This window comes from Haemorhous mexicanus, chromosome 3 (assembly GCF_027477595.1).
Source record: "Haemorhous mexicanus isolate bHaeMex1 chromosome 3, bHaeMex1.pri, whole genome shotgun sequence".
NCBI lineage: Eukaryota > Metazoa > Chordata > Aves > Passeriformes > Fringillidae > Haemorhous > Haemorhous mexicanus.
Genome location: NC_082343.1, coordinates 21,077,674 through 21,094,336, shown reverse-complemented (window position 1 = coordinate 21,094,336; position 16,663 = coordinate 21,077,674).

Sequence of the window (16,663 nt, the reverse complement as noted above, 5' to 3'; positions counted from 1 at the left end):
CCAGCCATGGATCCCCAAAATAACTTAACACTGAAGAGACACTGTGATTTTCAAGTTTCAGATTATTTGAATTTTGGAATGACAATTTAGTAATGACTAAAGGACATTGTGGACAACACAGGTTTTGTGCAGGTTAGGATATTTTAGAAATTTATTAAATCTGGCTTGGACAGCAGTGAACACAATGAATGGAGGGAAATATGCCTCAGAGCAAAAATATTATAGAGACAGTAACAAATTTAAGGCATTTTGGAAGTGGGGTGGGAGGAGGGATGTGAGCATAAAAAAAGAAAAAATAAAAAAGTGTAACTTTTCAAAGAGACTAACGCACATTTTCTTGGTTTAGAGGGAAAAAATAAGAAAGGAAAGAAAAGTAATCTCAATGAGAACTGATTGACAATATGCATCTGACTGACCTCTGTATTCTTACGAATACAGTTAGTTCATCTGGAGTGAATTCAGTTGATCTAGGTACAATTTTTGATATCACGGTACATTTTACTTCTTCTAAAAAACTGAGACCATAGCTTGTTTTGGCTGAGAAACAATTTCCAAACTGGATGCAGTTGCCTATGAAGTCTGGCATGGAGCCATGTCCCACCTTTGGGAAGGACATCTTTCACAGCCCTGCTTCCTCATAACTTCATTGCCATTGAAAGGTAATGACAAGTGCTGTGAAATGTCCAGTATAAACAGCAGTATTCCTCCTCAGTCAGCCCATTCCATGGACTGTGTGGCTCCCTTCAGAACTCCCCATTGACTGTAATGAGGATTTAGCTTAAGAAAAATTAAAATTCTGTATAATATGATCACTTTCCAATGATGAGAATTTTTTCTTTTTTTCTTTTCTTTTTTTTTTTTTTGTGAAGGAATAGTAAAAAAATCCATAGACATTAATTGTAGAAGTTAATTCTGGATTCCACTTCTGCATTATTTGTGACAATTTTCTTCACTCCCTCCTGTCATTACATATTATTCTCTCTATTATTGAAGTTTCAAGAAAACAGTTGTACATATGGGATGAAACACCATGAAGAGTGTATTATGTTCTTTTAGGGTTAAATTTATAGTGGAAAGCAAATGACAGTTGAATTTGAAAAAAAATTTGATTGATTTTCATACAGAATTTCCATGGAGAGTAAATTTTAGCTAAGATGTAGCTAGGCTATTTTTACAGAATTTCTAATTTGAGGGCTGCACGTCACTGTGGTTTGCAACAGGAATTCAGGATTGCAGTAATACTGTTTTGATTATGAAAACAAAGTTTTAGTTTGACCTTGAATAGTGTTGTATTGGATAGGATAAAGAACTTCCCTATTTTTGTGGATTTAAAGACATATAGACATTTTTGGATCTGGATGTGAACAGATAAACACCCATCTCAAAAAAGCAGAGTCAGAAATAAATAATTTATAATGGACCAAGAGGGATGCAACTTTGATGAGAAATAGATGTCCTTCAGCTTCTAATTAGTAACAAAGAAAAAATGCTGGTAACAACATGTGGGTAAACGTAGTTCACATTTTAAATCCTTTTACAGAATTATTGACTATTTATTACTGGGCTTCTCTTCAATCATTGGTATTCCTGTACCACAAGAACCACTCGTGGCTATGAGGAAGCTACAACCAATGCAGCATTGAAGCCATAACTCATTCAGGCGTTAACTACATTAAATAGTTTTGGTAGTTCTGGGACCTGCTCTTCACTAACTAAGAGGAAAATTAGATCTACAATCACAGGATTGCTGTCAGAAAAAGGAAATTAAATCTGCAGAAAAGCTAGAAGAATGAGCATAAGAAATGCATCAAAAAGAGAACCTTGGCAGACTCAGAAATTTTATGCTTTTTTTATTATGGGAAACTTCTCTCATCCATATTTGTCTTTTACAAAGGATTATGAATTGAGGACTACAAGTCCATAAAATTTATATTTCGTCATCTGGTTTGATTGGTGAAATTGTGTGATGGAGAAGGATTCTGAGATCACATTAGCCAGGAAAGAGTAATGCACTACACACACTGAAGAACAATACATGTTCTTATCTACTCAGGCAGGCAATCAATTCTCTAGTGCATATATCAATACAGGCTGGGAGTCCACTATTGGCAGGTCCTGGGCATGAGGTCCTGATACCAGCTTTACCAGCAATGATTGCCACAGATGAATTCACTGCAGGTTAAGCAAATAAGCAAACAAACAAGCAAGCAAACAAACATGGATAAAAAAGGGCCACAACTGATTAATTCTCTATCACACTGAATTTATTTCCATAATATGATAATACAAAAGCTCCTCTCAAACTCGCAAGTGCAGGCAGTGAATGATCTGCTTTTGAATTGTAAGGTAAGGAAATGTATTATTTTTAAATATTTGGCACTTTGAAATGTCTTTTAATATTAGGGATGTGATCTGCAAACTGGGAGGTCCCGAACCTCTTCAAGACCAAACATTCAGGTAAGATTTCCAATCTTGTTGTCATTTTATGGACTTTAGTGCCAAAGAAATCATCAGAACTCATGGGAGGAGCTCCAATTCTCCTTCTGCTTGACCAGAAACACAGAAAGTTCTTGGATACTTAAATGAGACATCCAACTAAGAGACAGCCCAGAAAGCACCTACTACCTCATAATTGTTCTGCCATCCTAGATTTGGAGACATATCCATTCATTCAATTATCTGAAATTATTACAGTATGACTGGTGATTTTAGATTATTTTAGATAGTACTACCACAGTTTTTATTTAGTTAACACTTTAAACATTTCAGTTACAACTGTTCTGCACAGGATGAGATAGTTAGGAGGCTAACACAATGAAGTAAGGTAGAGAAACACAGGTCTGGTGTGCCAGGAAAGAGGCCTTAAGGAATTGGGAACACAAGAAGCTGTGAGGATGATGCAAGCATGAGATGATAAGAGATGGGGCCCAGGATTGTCACTGGAGTCCCCAAGGCTATGAGCAGCTCTTTTGTCACCAACCATCAGCGACAGAGATACTGCCCTAGAACTGTCCTGAATGTGTTTTGGCGTAGCAAAGAGAAAGAAAAAGTATCCAACATAAATAAAATACACTGTATTTAGTAAAGCCATATGTAACATAGAGTTTCAGCTCAAGGTGTTAAAGCAAAATAGCAAACATTTAAACATGGTCCCAAGGGGATCCTCAAGTGAGGAAGAAGAAACTACCAATATAACTCCCTTCTCCTTCCCAGAAGGACCTGTGAGGCTGGTCACTCCCGGCAGCCACACACACACCAGGCTGCAGCCACTGACCCTGGGACCCCAAGGAGCAGTGGGAGGGTGAGCACAGCACTGGGCAAATGAGGAAAACCTAGGAAATGTGGACAACTATTTTACATTATTATTATTATTATTATTATTATTATTATTATTATTATTATTATTATTATTTAAATTATTTTTTCCATTTAGTAGTCTTCCTTCCTTCCTTCCTTCCTTCCTTCCTTCCTTCCTTCCTTCCTTCCTTCCTTCCTTCCTTCCTTCCTTCCTTCCTTCCTTCCTTCCTTCCTTCCTTCCTTCCTTCCTTCCTTCCTTCCTTCCTTCCTTCCCTCTCTCTCTGTTTTGCCCTCTGCTTTTTTCTCTCCCCTTTCTGTAAGAACTGAACCAATACAATAACAACAATTGTTTGATCAGCCTGCCAGGATTTCCGTTGTGCTCACAATAAATCTTTGGCTTTACACTTCCTTTCTCCCCACGGCAAGAATATGTTGTTACGAACATCCCGATATGCGGCAGGCTCTGGACTACACTCATAGCCAGCCTGAGAAGCCTTGGCCCGGGAAGAAGCCCGGCTCCTCGGTGCCTGGGAAAGCTCCAGTGCTGGGACTGAGGCACCGGAGGGCTGAGAGCCCCCGGGGCGGGAGCGGGGCTGGAGCGTGAACTGCCCGGAGCCTCCGGGGAACGCGGGTCTGGCTGGAGGTGCTGACATCGCTCCCCAGGCAATTTTTGACCTGAAGTACAAAAGAGGGGAGAGCATGTGTCACGTTTTCCCTGAGCCCTCAGCCTCACCCTTATTGATGGGAAGGTCAGGCAGGTTTAGTAACAGCCATTCATTCACAGGCATGGTCAGCCTGTCTACATGGAAAAACTCCGACACTGATTTCATCAAACCAGTGGAAACAACCAGCTCAGAAATCTTTCCTTTTCAGCAGAGGTTTGCTTTGGCTTATTTTTCCTTTAGTTTGGAAGATGGTCAAAAGAAGACAGGACACCAGGTCTACTTTGCTGTGTATCATGGACAATCCTTTCTCAACCCAGATTTTCTGGATTTGTGTTTCTGTTCAGCACATGATTTTGCTGTGTTTGTAAAAGAGAAGATGGCGGAACGTCAGCTCTGTTTTTCCCCATAGCCTCCTTTACTCATTTTCCAAAGCTTAGTAGCCTGCTGGGGAGAAATTCAGCTTATTTGTTGCTGCCTAAGAGTTTATAAAGCTCTCTGGTTTGGCCTTCACCTCTCATATCATAACCACTTGAGTGCAGCACAAAGACTGTATTAATAGCCCTCTTGGTGAGCTTCTGTCTGATGTGGGACTCCAAGATCTCCCAATTACTGCCCAGGAGTTTGCAGCCCACCATCATAGCAGGGAAGGCAAGCAGCAGCCCTGTGAGCATACAGACAAGGCTTTTGCATTCCCATGAACACAAACACAAGGATTTTGTATTGCAAGTGAGGGTGTTTACACAGCACAGTGTGCCTGGGTGGGCCAGGGAGGGAGGAAAGCTGTTCAGATCTAACAGAGGGTTAATACCAGAAACCAGAATTAAAGCAAAGCAATAACAGAAATGTTTTATTTCCATCCTCTGGGAGATTTCTTTTTTGATAACTCTAAACTGACATAGTTATTACACAGCACACCATATCTTAATACATATTAGAACTACATGCTGGGGGTTGAAAACCAGCAAGAAAAAAACCCATGCAAGAACGAGTCAGAAATAAACAATTTCAAGTCATAAAATACAAATTAGCTCAGAGGCTTAGTCTGAGAATAAATTTTCTCAGGAAAGGTTATTTTTCCTGATGTATAAGGGATTTACAAGAAACCCGCAGCTTGCCATTGGAGAAATGAAGCTTCTTAGGGCTTTACATTGTTTTGCCACCACTTTCATAATACTTCTTCATGTTTTTAAGGGGGAAAAATGTACAGCGAGGTGGAACGGTTATTGACCAGATTGATCATGGGAGCAGATCTGCCGGTGGTAACCTTGTTTAATGATATGTTGCTGGGCTCAGCACCTTGCTGAGGCTGTGATTCTTCACCGGCTGGGCCCGCATGATGGATCACGGTAGGAGGCTGATGGTGCAATCACTCACTGGCAGCCACTGACACCTGCACCAGCCTGACACCCGTCCCCTCTGGATGTATCAGCCAGCCTGCTCAGCCTACTGGGAGACACGACTGTTCCACCAAACAGCGAACAAAAGTTCTTTATCTACCTTGCAACTTCCCCTGTAGGACGCTGCCTTCTTTTTTTCCCTTCCTTTGTATTCCAGCTCCATCTTCAATTTTTTCTCTCACTTCTTTGCTTCTGGTTTAGGAGCATTCTAGTAGTCCACGGCTGACTTAGGAAAAACAAAACTAAGCTGCCACTAAATCTATAATGGTAAGAAAAAAAAAAAAAAGGGGGGGACAGGGAGGGAAGGACTGCATGACAAAAGTATGAAAGCAGTATTTTCTCACTGAAAATATCTTACCTGTTTGTGAATATTCTGTTAGAAAGGAAATTGCTGTCTCTGAGTATGGTGGAACTTACATTCTTTGTGCAACATTGTATTAAAGAGAAAATCCTTACTTAGTCCTACTTATTCTGGATACTGAACATAACAGATTCCCAGTAAAAATTAAGAGCAGGAAAATGAGGAACTACTCTTTTGTAGATGGTTCCTTTCCTCTCTTCTCCTCAAGACAAATCTGAAAGCTAATTTATGCAACACTATTTCAGATTCAATTCTTTAATATCACAAATACATGCCCAAGTCAGCTTCGTCTAAAAGCAGTTACATATGGATATACATACTCATGGGCACTATCTGTACTGTACACCAGCCAAGATCCACTCTCAGCTCATTGGCTGGGATTTTTAATAATTTGCCCCTTTTATAATACAAATTGCATGTAATGATATACAACCACTTAAAGGGAAACATTTTAAAATATATCTAGCCTGTGAAATAATGATTTCAATTGATTTTGTCTTCTAGTCCCCTTTCTTGCAGGGTTGATGAACTTTTTTTGGGGAAAAAAAACTTTATTAGTATGACAGCCCATTATAATGATAAAAAAGTAATTATCTAGACAGGGAGGCTTTAGCACACAGTTTCCCAATTTCTAATTTTGTATAAAGACCTCTTCATTAGTTCACAGCACAAATCTGTGCAGCTTCTTAGAAAAAGAATGGGAACACCACTTCAGCTACCATGTTTCTTAATTGCACATAGACCAGTCCTACAAATTGCACACATCTGTCTTTTCAAGTCACTGTAAATTCAAATATTTATGGTCTCGTGCTAGCAGGGCCTGCACAGCCATGGCAGGGGCCAGATGGAGCAGCATGGTAGTGCAGAACCCAGGCTGCTCACCAGAACAATATGGATGGCCACCCCCGTTGCCACTCCCCTTTTTCCCCTTTCTTATTCTAAGTAAAAAACCTACATTACAGATTTGCTCAGTTCCTTTTGCTCTTTAACTCGAGCAGCGGTTCAGCTGCACCCTGAATCCTTGTGAAACCACGTGCTGTCTCTGCCAGCCCTGCTCTACAAGTGCCCTGCACAAGGAAAAGTTAGAGAGTTACTTTCTGAGGCTCCGAATAACATCCTCTCTGAGCCTTGTAGTCATTAAACTGTTCTTTGAAAACACTTGGACTACCCTGACTTATTTCCCCAAATCAAAATTCCATATAGTGTAGGGGTAGGGGATGTGGGAGGGAAGGCCGTATCTACACATCTGCTCAAGTGAGCATTGTTCTGGTCCCTCTGAGCCAGCAACTGTGAAAAACCAGAAAATCAGAACCAGTCATCTTAGTTTTCTCTAAAATACAACCTCCCCAAACAATTCTATCATTGGCCTTTAGGAAGATATCAGAAAATTTAAAAAAATAAATAAATCTTCCCCTAGTAAACTTAGCTGCTTTCATAGTTGCACACATAGGCCCCCACAAGTACACACGCACACAGAGCATAGCTAGGCACCATTTAATTGATAACCACGCTCCCAGTTCCTTCCCCTCCTTTTGGGATAGCAGTCGCCGTATGCAGCTGCTAAGACAATGAAAATGCTTTCCCAGCTGCAGCATCTGGCTCTTTGGCAGACTCATTTAGTAGTTGTGTTGGCAGCTTTGAATTTGCCTCTGGGTCTATCATATGTTTATAAAGGCAATGGACTGTCAGCCTACACTCGCGTGTGTGCCTGCGTGTCTGTCTGTGTTTCTCGTCCCTGTTTACTGCTGCTTTTTGCCTGTGTTTGTTCACAGAAAATAAGCATTAAACACAGAGAAAAACACAAAATGACCCTCTCATCTTTTACCTAGGCATACAACTCTACTTCTTCAACTCTTGCCATCCCCCTTTCAATACACATCCGTTTCATTTGCAACGAAGATAATTCGTCAGACAAATTCCCTGTGTCTTACAAGGAAACTGCACCTTTTTATGTGTGCACATACAAATAATTTCTTTGTGACTAAGACCCTTAATGCAGTGATATCATAATAAACGGAAGGGGACATTTTTCATGTTGCAATAATAAATGAGGTGTTAAAGGAATATCCTGATACGTGAGCATTTTATACCTACTGCTTGTTGCTTGGTGGCAGCTGTAAAGCAGGGCTCACTGAATTAGCTATGATGTACTACTCCAGGGTGATGTTAATTATTCTACAGTGGTAAGCATTTTTTAAGTAGCTGCTTCACATTTTTACATGTTTAGGTATAGCACACTTGCAAAGGCAGGGTTTAAATCACAGTTAAGCATTGCACCTGAAGCAAATGTTTAATTGGAATATATTCTAAAATGCTGCAAGACAGGTGAGGTCCAGGAGAAGAACTGAAGTTTGGGATGATCTTAATCTTCATATAAAAAAAAAAAACAGCAAAACTCATTTGCGCAAGCACGATGTACACAAATCACATCTGTACACAAATATATACACTAATATATGGACAAGTAGGCTGAAACTTTTGTTTCCCATTGAATAGACCTCAGATGTAAAGTAAAAAAGACTCCTTTCTCAGCTAAATTTCTTGTTAAATAAAAGTGATCTTTCTAAAATTGAAAGGGTGTAAAAGTGGGTAGACACTTGCTGGTGTTGCAGTCAATAAAACTACCTGCAAATTATTTAAATGCACACGCTGTAGCACAGGAGAGTCTAAAATGAGTGCTGATGAATTTAACCTTCTAATTTGTTATCAGCATTGCAAAAAAAAAACCCAACAGAAAAACCAACCCACAGAAAAACTATACAAGGATTACTTTTAAAGCAATTTGTAGTAAAAAGATTTTTTCACAATTTCCTTTATTGATGTAGAATACACAGCCTCCTTGCTTCCCTATTTCAAGGCAGTTTTGTCCGGAGAAATTAAATGGGGGATGGGGGGAGTTTACAGGATGATAAATTAGGACTCATCAATTAGTATCTGAGAGTGGCCCCTTCCAGCAAATAATCACTCTAAATATGGATGTGAACTCAAATATCACTTTTTAAAAGTGTCATTCCATATTATTTAAATTTGTTAATACTTTAAATCACAACAAAGCTCTGTTTCCCCCCTCAGAATCACTTGCAATAATATTTATATGCTCATTTTGATTAAGTTTGTAAACATCCATAGAAATCTTCAGGGATCACGGAGAAGTCCCAATGAAAGAAATTTTACATTTTAAAACTTGAGACCTTTTATGCAAATTATTTTGCCTTCGGCCATTTCAGGAAGAAATGAAGGAACTGGAGGATATTACAGTTTTACATAACACTGGTGAGATTGTTGTCGTCTTTGATCGCACATCAATTAGTCAAGAACTTGAATGATCATAGGCGAAGAAACCTAAACTCTTCTCCCCAGCTGAACAAAAATGTGTCAAAGATTCTAACTGCATAAATTATTACATTCTATCCTACAGCAATAATAGCCCCTTTAGGTAGACTTTCTGGTCACCTGTATCCTGGGAGTTGAATTTTATTATGTTTTGGTTTTGCATATAACAACCTACTTTATGTATATTTTATTCTATTCTTCTGACCAGTAACACTGAGATCAGATTAATCTGAAAAGAGCAGCACTGCAGGGAAAGTGTGGGCCCTCTGTCAGCTCCTTCTGATGAATAAATGAGTTGAAAGATCAGAAAAAGTCTTTGAGTACACTGCCCACCAAGGAAGTTTTCAAATAAAACAAAGAAACAAACTTTGTGAAAACCTGAAAGCCATTTCATTATTGTGATCTTACCCACGTGAGCAGTATCTGTCCTTCTTTCCTCTGCCCCTCGGTTTTGGACCAGTAAGACTAAAAGCCACATTTACCTTTTCAGGAATACAATCTCTACATTGTGAGCACAGAAGTGAAATTTCTGACCAGCGCTGAAGTGGCAATCCCAGCAAAGTTTTCCCTGATCCCTACAGGTAGTATGGAAGGGAGCCAGAGCGACAGGGCCCCATCTGAGCGTGCCCAGCTCCCCGGTCTGCACAAACCCACTCTATCAATCACGGCAGGATAATGCATAGTGGCTGCGCCTGTGACAAGGAATGATGGAGTGCTGAGCACAGGCCCAGCTTCGCCTGTCGCTTTGTGCATTTGTATTTCTCCAGGGCCACTTTGAGAATTTGCAGAACTTGGCGGGGGGTGGGGGGGTGGGGGGGGTGTTGGGGTTGGGGGGAGGAGGTAAATTGTGGTGCGTTTTAAAAAATATCTTAATTTGCTTTGATCATCAAACAGCAATGCGAGACCAGACACGGAACAGAACTGCAGGACACTGTGATCCCAAATTCCATCAAGGCAACATAGCTATACAAGATGTAATTTGATTAAGGGGCAGCCAATTTAATCTGGGTACTGCATGCAAAAGCTGCAAGTTTTTGCTGCCCATTTCTTCTCCGTTATACTCAAGAATAAGCATCAGAATTTTACTTTATCATAACAACAAGAAAGGGAAAAAGCCAGCACTGAGTACACTCAGCATTCTTAGAGCCATAAAACATTGAAAATTAAAAGACAAGTCATTGCATAACTTTCTCCAAAGGTGTCCTTTACACTGATAATTTTACAAAAGAGGCGCCTGCTTATAATTATTTTTGATCAAAAAAAGCTTTAAGTAAATGCACTTAAAAGATTATTAAACTAATTCTCCACTTTAAAAATACACATATGCAAGGAATGTTGTTTCGTCTAAAGGAAATGCTCTCTGCGAAGGATGCACTGTGTTTGATTTTATAAAAAATATGTAACATTTAATAATATAAGCAGATCATATCAACCAAGAGGTTTTTAAACTCAAATTGAATATACACTACAGGTATTTATTATAAAGCTGTGGAAAACTGTTAATTAGCATAGTTAAAAACAAATTAAACAAGAGACATCATAAAGACACCCATGCAAATTTCAAGTGAAAATCGTGTCAGCCTCCAAAATAATAGGAATGTTTTAATCCCTCTGAAGACAGACAGACAAAGATGAAATCCATTTTCCTTTTGTGACAGTTCATTTTTTAAAGTCTCAATATTGTTACACGTACAGGATGAAAAACTGTATTAAGAAGGGGGTACTGCAGAATACAATCTTTTATTCTCTTAACATGCTTTTGACAGCCAAGATAAAATGCTCAAACAAATCCTTTTCTGAATAAGTTTTTGGAAAGGAAAAAATACGTTTTGCTTCTAAGAAGCCCTGTGGTTTTGGGAGCCGGCTACATGAGCAGCGACGCCCTTTTTTTAGCTGGGCTTTCTTACGACCAGACAGACACTGTCACCTCGTGCGCAGCTTCTCGTGGGTTTTTAAAGCCACAAAGTGGCTGGCGGGCAGGCGCTTTAGTTTCGGTGCCGGCCGGAGCACGGGGACTGCTTTTACTGAAGGGCAGAACTTGGGGCCAGAAGCCCGAGCGGGTGAGCCGCGCCAGACCCTCGCTGCCGGGTTTGCCGGGGATGCCCGGCCGGCATAGCTGTTCTCAGCTGAATCCTGAAAGTAAACACGGGAAAGCAGGCAGATCAGAGTGCTCAGTGTTTGGGGAGAACTGACTGCTCCCCCTCCCTTCCTCCGCCCGGCCGAGGCTCTTCTTTCCCGCGGGATGCGCAGGGATGGGGCAGAGCCCGCCTCCTCCCCGCGCTGCCACGCCGGACGGCACGGGAGCAGGGATAGCGATGCCAGGCGGGTCCGACCAGACCCGGGAGCGTCCTCTGGCCACTGCCCCTCCCCGTGCCGTGAAAAACATCATTGAGCTTGAGGAGAAGCAGCGGCGCTCCGCTTCCCCCGCGGGGAGGCTGTAAAGGGAGCAGCAGCCTCGCCGCTAGTTAGGGACCCCCACCTCAGCCGGGGGGAGGGAGGAGAGCGGCAACAAAAAGAAGCCAGGCTTCCCAAGTAGCCCTTCTTAGAGGGGAGGGAGAGAGAGCAAGAGAGAGAGACAAACATCTGGGGATTGGACCATATGCTAAAGCTTTGTCTTGTCCTTCAAAGTTAGGCTGCCCTTGAAGTGATTTGTCAGGCGGCCTAACTGTGACAGGGAGAATATGCAGCGGTGGAGAGAGGGATGGAGGTGGGGGGGGGGGGGGGAGACAGGGGAGAGGGGAGAGAGGGAACGAGGTAGGACAGAGAAACAAAAAAAAAAAAAAGAAATAGGAAAGGGGAGGCAGCGAGTAGCAGGAAAGAAAGAACAAAATAGCTTCTCTCTCCATCAGATGATGATTTTCATGTGAAAGACGAAGGAGGGTGAAAAAAGAGGAAAAGGGGGGAAACATCAGAGGAGGAAGGAGTGGAGAGACAACGCTGGGTAGGGGAGAGCAGGAGGGGAGAGGGTGAAGCAGGAGAGCAGAGCTGATGTGGGAAGGGAAGGACTGAGAAGCAGTGGCTGCTGAGGCTCTTTCTGCTGCCACCTCTTTTTTCCCTCTTCCCTTTTGCCCGCCAAGTGCTGAACTGATTAGAGTGTAATTAAGGCCATAAAACCCTCGGCTTATCCACCTGTTTATTCACTAAAGTCGTGGGCTCATCAGGCAAATTAGCTGCTTCCAGGCTGCACGTTGGGCCTAGAGCTGGCCTGATTAATGAAGTTTATTGGGAGCTGTTAAAAGCATTAACTGAAGGAAATCTCGGCAATTCGTCATATTTAAGGGATGGAAATTAAATCTCTCCATGCAAATGAGGGGAGACTCTGAAGCAGCCTCTTTTAGAGGTGACAGGGGTGGGGACACACAAGGGGCTCTCCTCCAGGCACAGCCCCTGGCAGTGGGTCTGCACTCATGAGTTTGCCTGCTCTCGGCAGGAGGGGCTTTAACAAAAAAGGGGTGACAGATTTTAAGGTCCAAGAGCTCTTGGTCCTTGGAGCCCCAAATGCAAGGATGAGGCTCCAAATGAGGCAATATAATCCTTTTGATCTCTGTTTATGCTGAGGGAATCTCTCTAGGTGCCCGGGGCATTGCTGGTGGAGTTCATCCACACAGGGGTTTGTAAGGTGCCATGCCAGGTGCTTGTGTCCCCCTTGGTCACACAAGCCATCCCCAGTTTATTTCTACTTAAAACATTTTGCACTCTTCTCAGCTGTTAGTCACGTTACGTGGCTTCAACACAAGTACAAAAGTCCACATAAAATTTGACATGTAAAATGGTTTTTTAAGCACCATTCATGGCAAACCTTAAAACTGCAACAGTAGGTGCTCTAGTTGACAAATACTTAAGAAATATATTAAGGAGAGATGGTCTAAGCAGCAGGGAATCCTATCAAGAGCTAAATATTCACCAGTTCTAAAAGTGTTTTCTTCTGGCACGTCAGTCTGATTTTATTTCTGACATGAATGGCATTTATCATACCCGAAGCTTCATGAGCCACAGCATTTTTATATTAACAATTTATAATAAAAGAGAAATTACAAAGGGTCACAACAAGGAGTGAATGTCCTGAGGAAGGGATAATGAGAAGAAAGGAAGGTCAAAGAAAATATCTCGGCCTTGCTATTTTTATTGAGTGTTCAGTTCACAATGGTCTTGTGTTTAAAATTTATTTGTTTTGAATTATTTTCATATGAAATGAAGAAATCACTGTCATCTCATGTAAAAGATATTTGTACCCAAATATTGAATTGTGAATGTGATAGGGAGAGAGAAAAGAGAGAATTCATATTTGATGTAATTCTAATTCTATATGCTTCTCTGTCTAATTATTACAAAGCTAATTATTTGTTACAATTATTGGATTAACACTTTGCTAATCAGTTTTCTTCTCCTTTGTAGAGCAGCACCAGAGCAGTGAAATGCAAGGTGAGAATGTTGTCTGGATTTTCAACAGAAAATTAGAGTGCCATTTTCCTTATGCGCAGATTAGTTCAGCTGCTTTGTGATTTACAACCAGTGCAGCATATTCTGTATCACATCCTGCTACGGAGCATCTCTGTTCCTACAGCGATAATTTCCAAACTTTTTGGATTTGGAGACCATTTGACAGTGGCAAAATGTCCCTCTCCCCCTCCCGTCTCCCATCAGGAAGGTTTTACTCATCAGACCACCCTGTGGGGCAGGTGGAACCCCCAGTCTCCCCCAAAAATCAGGCACAGAAACATGGCATGGACTGGTACCAGGGCAGAGCCCTGCACACGCACACACACACACACACACACACACACACACACACACACACACACACACACACACACACAGAGTTTTGAATGCACTTCAGGCACAAAATAATGCATTTTTTAAAGACACATGGTGCCCTTAAAACACAAAACTCAGCTGTTATCAACAGCAAAGAACTGAATCAGCTGCTACAAAACATACAAACCAAACCAACCCAAAACTTCCCAGCAACATGTGCAGCTGTATTTTTTAATAAAAAGAGTCAATAGAGAATTCTTCTAATGCTGCATGCAGCACAACACAGAAGGTTTTCTATTGATATTTCTGGGGAAAAGAAAGAAAAGTCTTGCCATGAAAAAGCACTTTATTGTTATTAGCTGCAAAGTAACAAAGCATTTCCTAGAGAATTAAATGGCAGCAGTATTTTCTAGTTCTGTGTTAAACTGCAGAAATACAAAGGATAATTGTATTGTAATCAATTCATTTGTGGCTACTTTTGTTTTTCCTTTTTTTTTTTTCTTAGCATACTTTAAGAGCATTTGCTGTAAATCTATATTAGCACAAATTGATTTTAATATTGGACAATAAAGTGCCTAAATTTCAGGAAAAAGAAACACTTTGGGGTTCTCATTGAATGAAAAAGAGATCTGTCCGAGACAGATTTTTCCAAATTAGCAAATTCTTCTTTTTTCTTTTCTTCTTTCTTTTGAAGATTACTTAATGAAATTCAATTACTTGTGGAACATACTCTCAAAACACTTATTTTTCTTGATTACCAGTTCCCTCAATACATTGATTTGCCCCACTATGTGGGGTCTTTTAGTTCTGCCACTAATGAGAGGTGCTTGTTGCAAGTTTTTCTCTCTGTTTCAGGAATAGAATAAGCTATTTAAAGAGAAATATTTAGGTGAATTGTCAAAAACTTGTAAACACAATAAAACCAGGTGGTTTAGTTGCAGATTATATTTTTTGAAGAAATATCTGATATTGTGGTGGAATATCTAGTTATAAAAGATTTTACAGAATGATAAAGCATGGCAGTGGTAAAGCATTCTCAGCCCCAGCAACTGTGATTATTTATATTGTAGGTTCCTTTTTGTGAGTGATTCTGACTTTGACAGGGATATTTTCCTCCTCTCTGAAACTGCATTTTCAAAATTTGCTTCTGGAGGCCCAGTCAGGAACAAGAAAAGAAGTCAATAATTTAAGCCTGCTCTTCATATATATGTACAGAACTCCAGTTATTGAAGTAAAAGGACACTGAATTGCAGAACTTAGGTTGCATAAACAGTCAAAAATTAGTATGTCTTCAAAACCATAAGACAATCAGATGATTTTTCCTTTTACATCAATATTAACAGTATTGGAACAGTAGCATGCCCAAACTCAAGATAATCTTCATGAAAACACTCAGTTAGGAGCAATTTTTCTTTCACTTGCCTGATTCAACAGTAGTGGAAGCAAGGCAAATTTTATCACAGCAGAAAACTACATTATGGCACATTTAGAGCTAAATTTAGCCCTCCGAGATCAAGAATGATCTTACAGCCAGGGCCAAATTATTCTCTTTAACAGCGCTGTGCAAAAGATGTCCTAAATGATGAAGACCCTGCTCTGTCCTTGAACAAGCACAGAAGACAGAGACCTCAGTGGGAGGAGTGTGAGCTGCTGTTCTGGTCAGAGCTGAGTCCTAAGTGACCTCCTGCTTTTGCATGTGGTCTACTACTTAGGCACATCAAGGTTGGAAAGGATACAATTTAACTGTAACCTAATTTTTTTTTGTCTCCTGATAGTTTACTAAACTATCAATGATGCAGTTTTTGTGGCTTAATTAATTCTTTCACACTGTCTCTGTCCATCTCAGTCATATATATTTGAATATTTCCTCTTATTAACATTTTACAGCATGCTTTTTTCAGGTGTGGGTAGAACCACTATGTTATTGAATGACAATTATCTTTCTTACTTATCTGAGAACTGTACTGAAGCTTCATGAAAATTGACATGATTTTACTGGAAGAGTTGCACAAACCCCTTTTTTAATTTATATTTTTTTTTCCTATTAAATAGGAATCTTAAGCTAGTGTAGTTTGCTGGGTAACAATTCACCGGGAATCCTTTCCTGAATAACATCACGAAACTGGGACTACAGGAGAATGCACTGCTGTGTCCTTTAGAGGGTTCTACTGTACCCTAGCACTTAGTTAATCCCCTCGTCAAACACACTCAAGAAAATGAAAGCTGCATGTCACATTGTCAGTGTGAGGAATTGGCTGAAGGCTTTGCATTCGATTCTGGGTCTCAGAGAAGACAATGTGTTCTGGGGAAGGCAGCCTGAGCAGTTTTGTCTGGAGCCACTGTAAATGCACATGCTCTCATTCGTAGCAGCGTTGCTGGCTGTCCAAAATTGCAGTCTGATGTGTTATAAGAGCTTTGCATCGAGGGGCATTGCATCTGACATGCTGATTAACTGTGGGAGCTGCACCTTAAAAATCCTTTTTATAGGCAGATTTTTAAAGTGCTTTAAAAAACTCTCTTTGAACCAAGGCAGAGTAACAAAAAGATAGGAACACATTGTTCTTGCAATTGCAGGTTAAACTTCCATCGTGCTTTAAACATGCTTCTAGATTAATATTTTGAGAATAAGATTCAAGTCATTGTAATTTTATTTTGACACACAGAATGATATATCCTGTTTCAATACCACATATTTCCAGGAGAGAATGAAGCCCTTTTTTTCAAGTAAATCTAAATTGCAACAGCAAGTGTTGTACTGTCATTTTAATGACAGCAGTAGACTTTAAGTATGGAATGAATCAATTATTGCAAGCACAGCCCCTGTGTAGATCACTGATGGCAAACCAGCCTCAGGA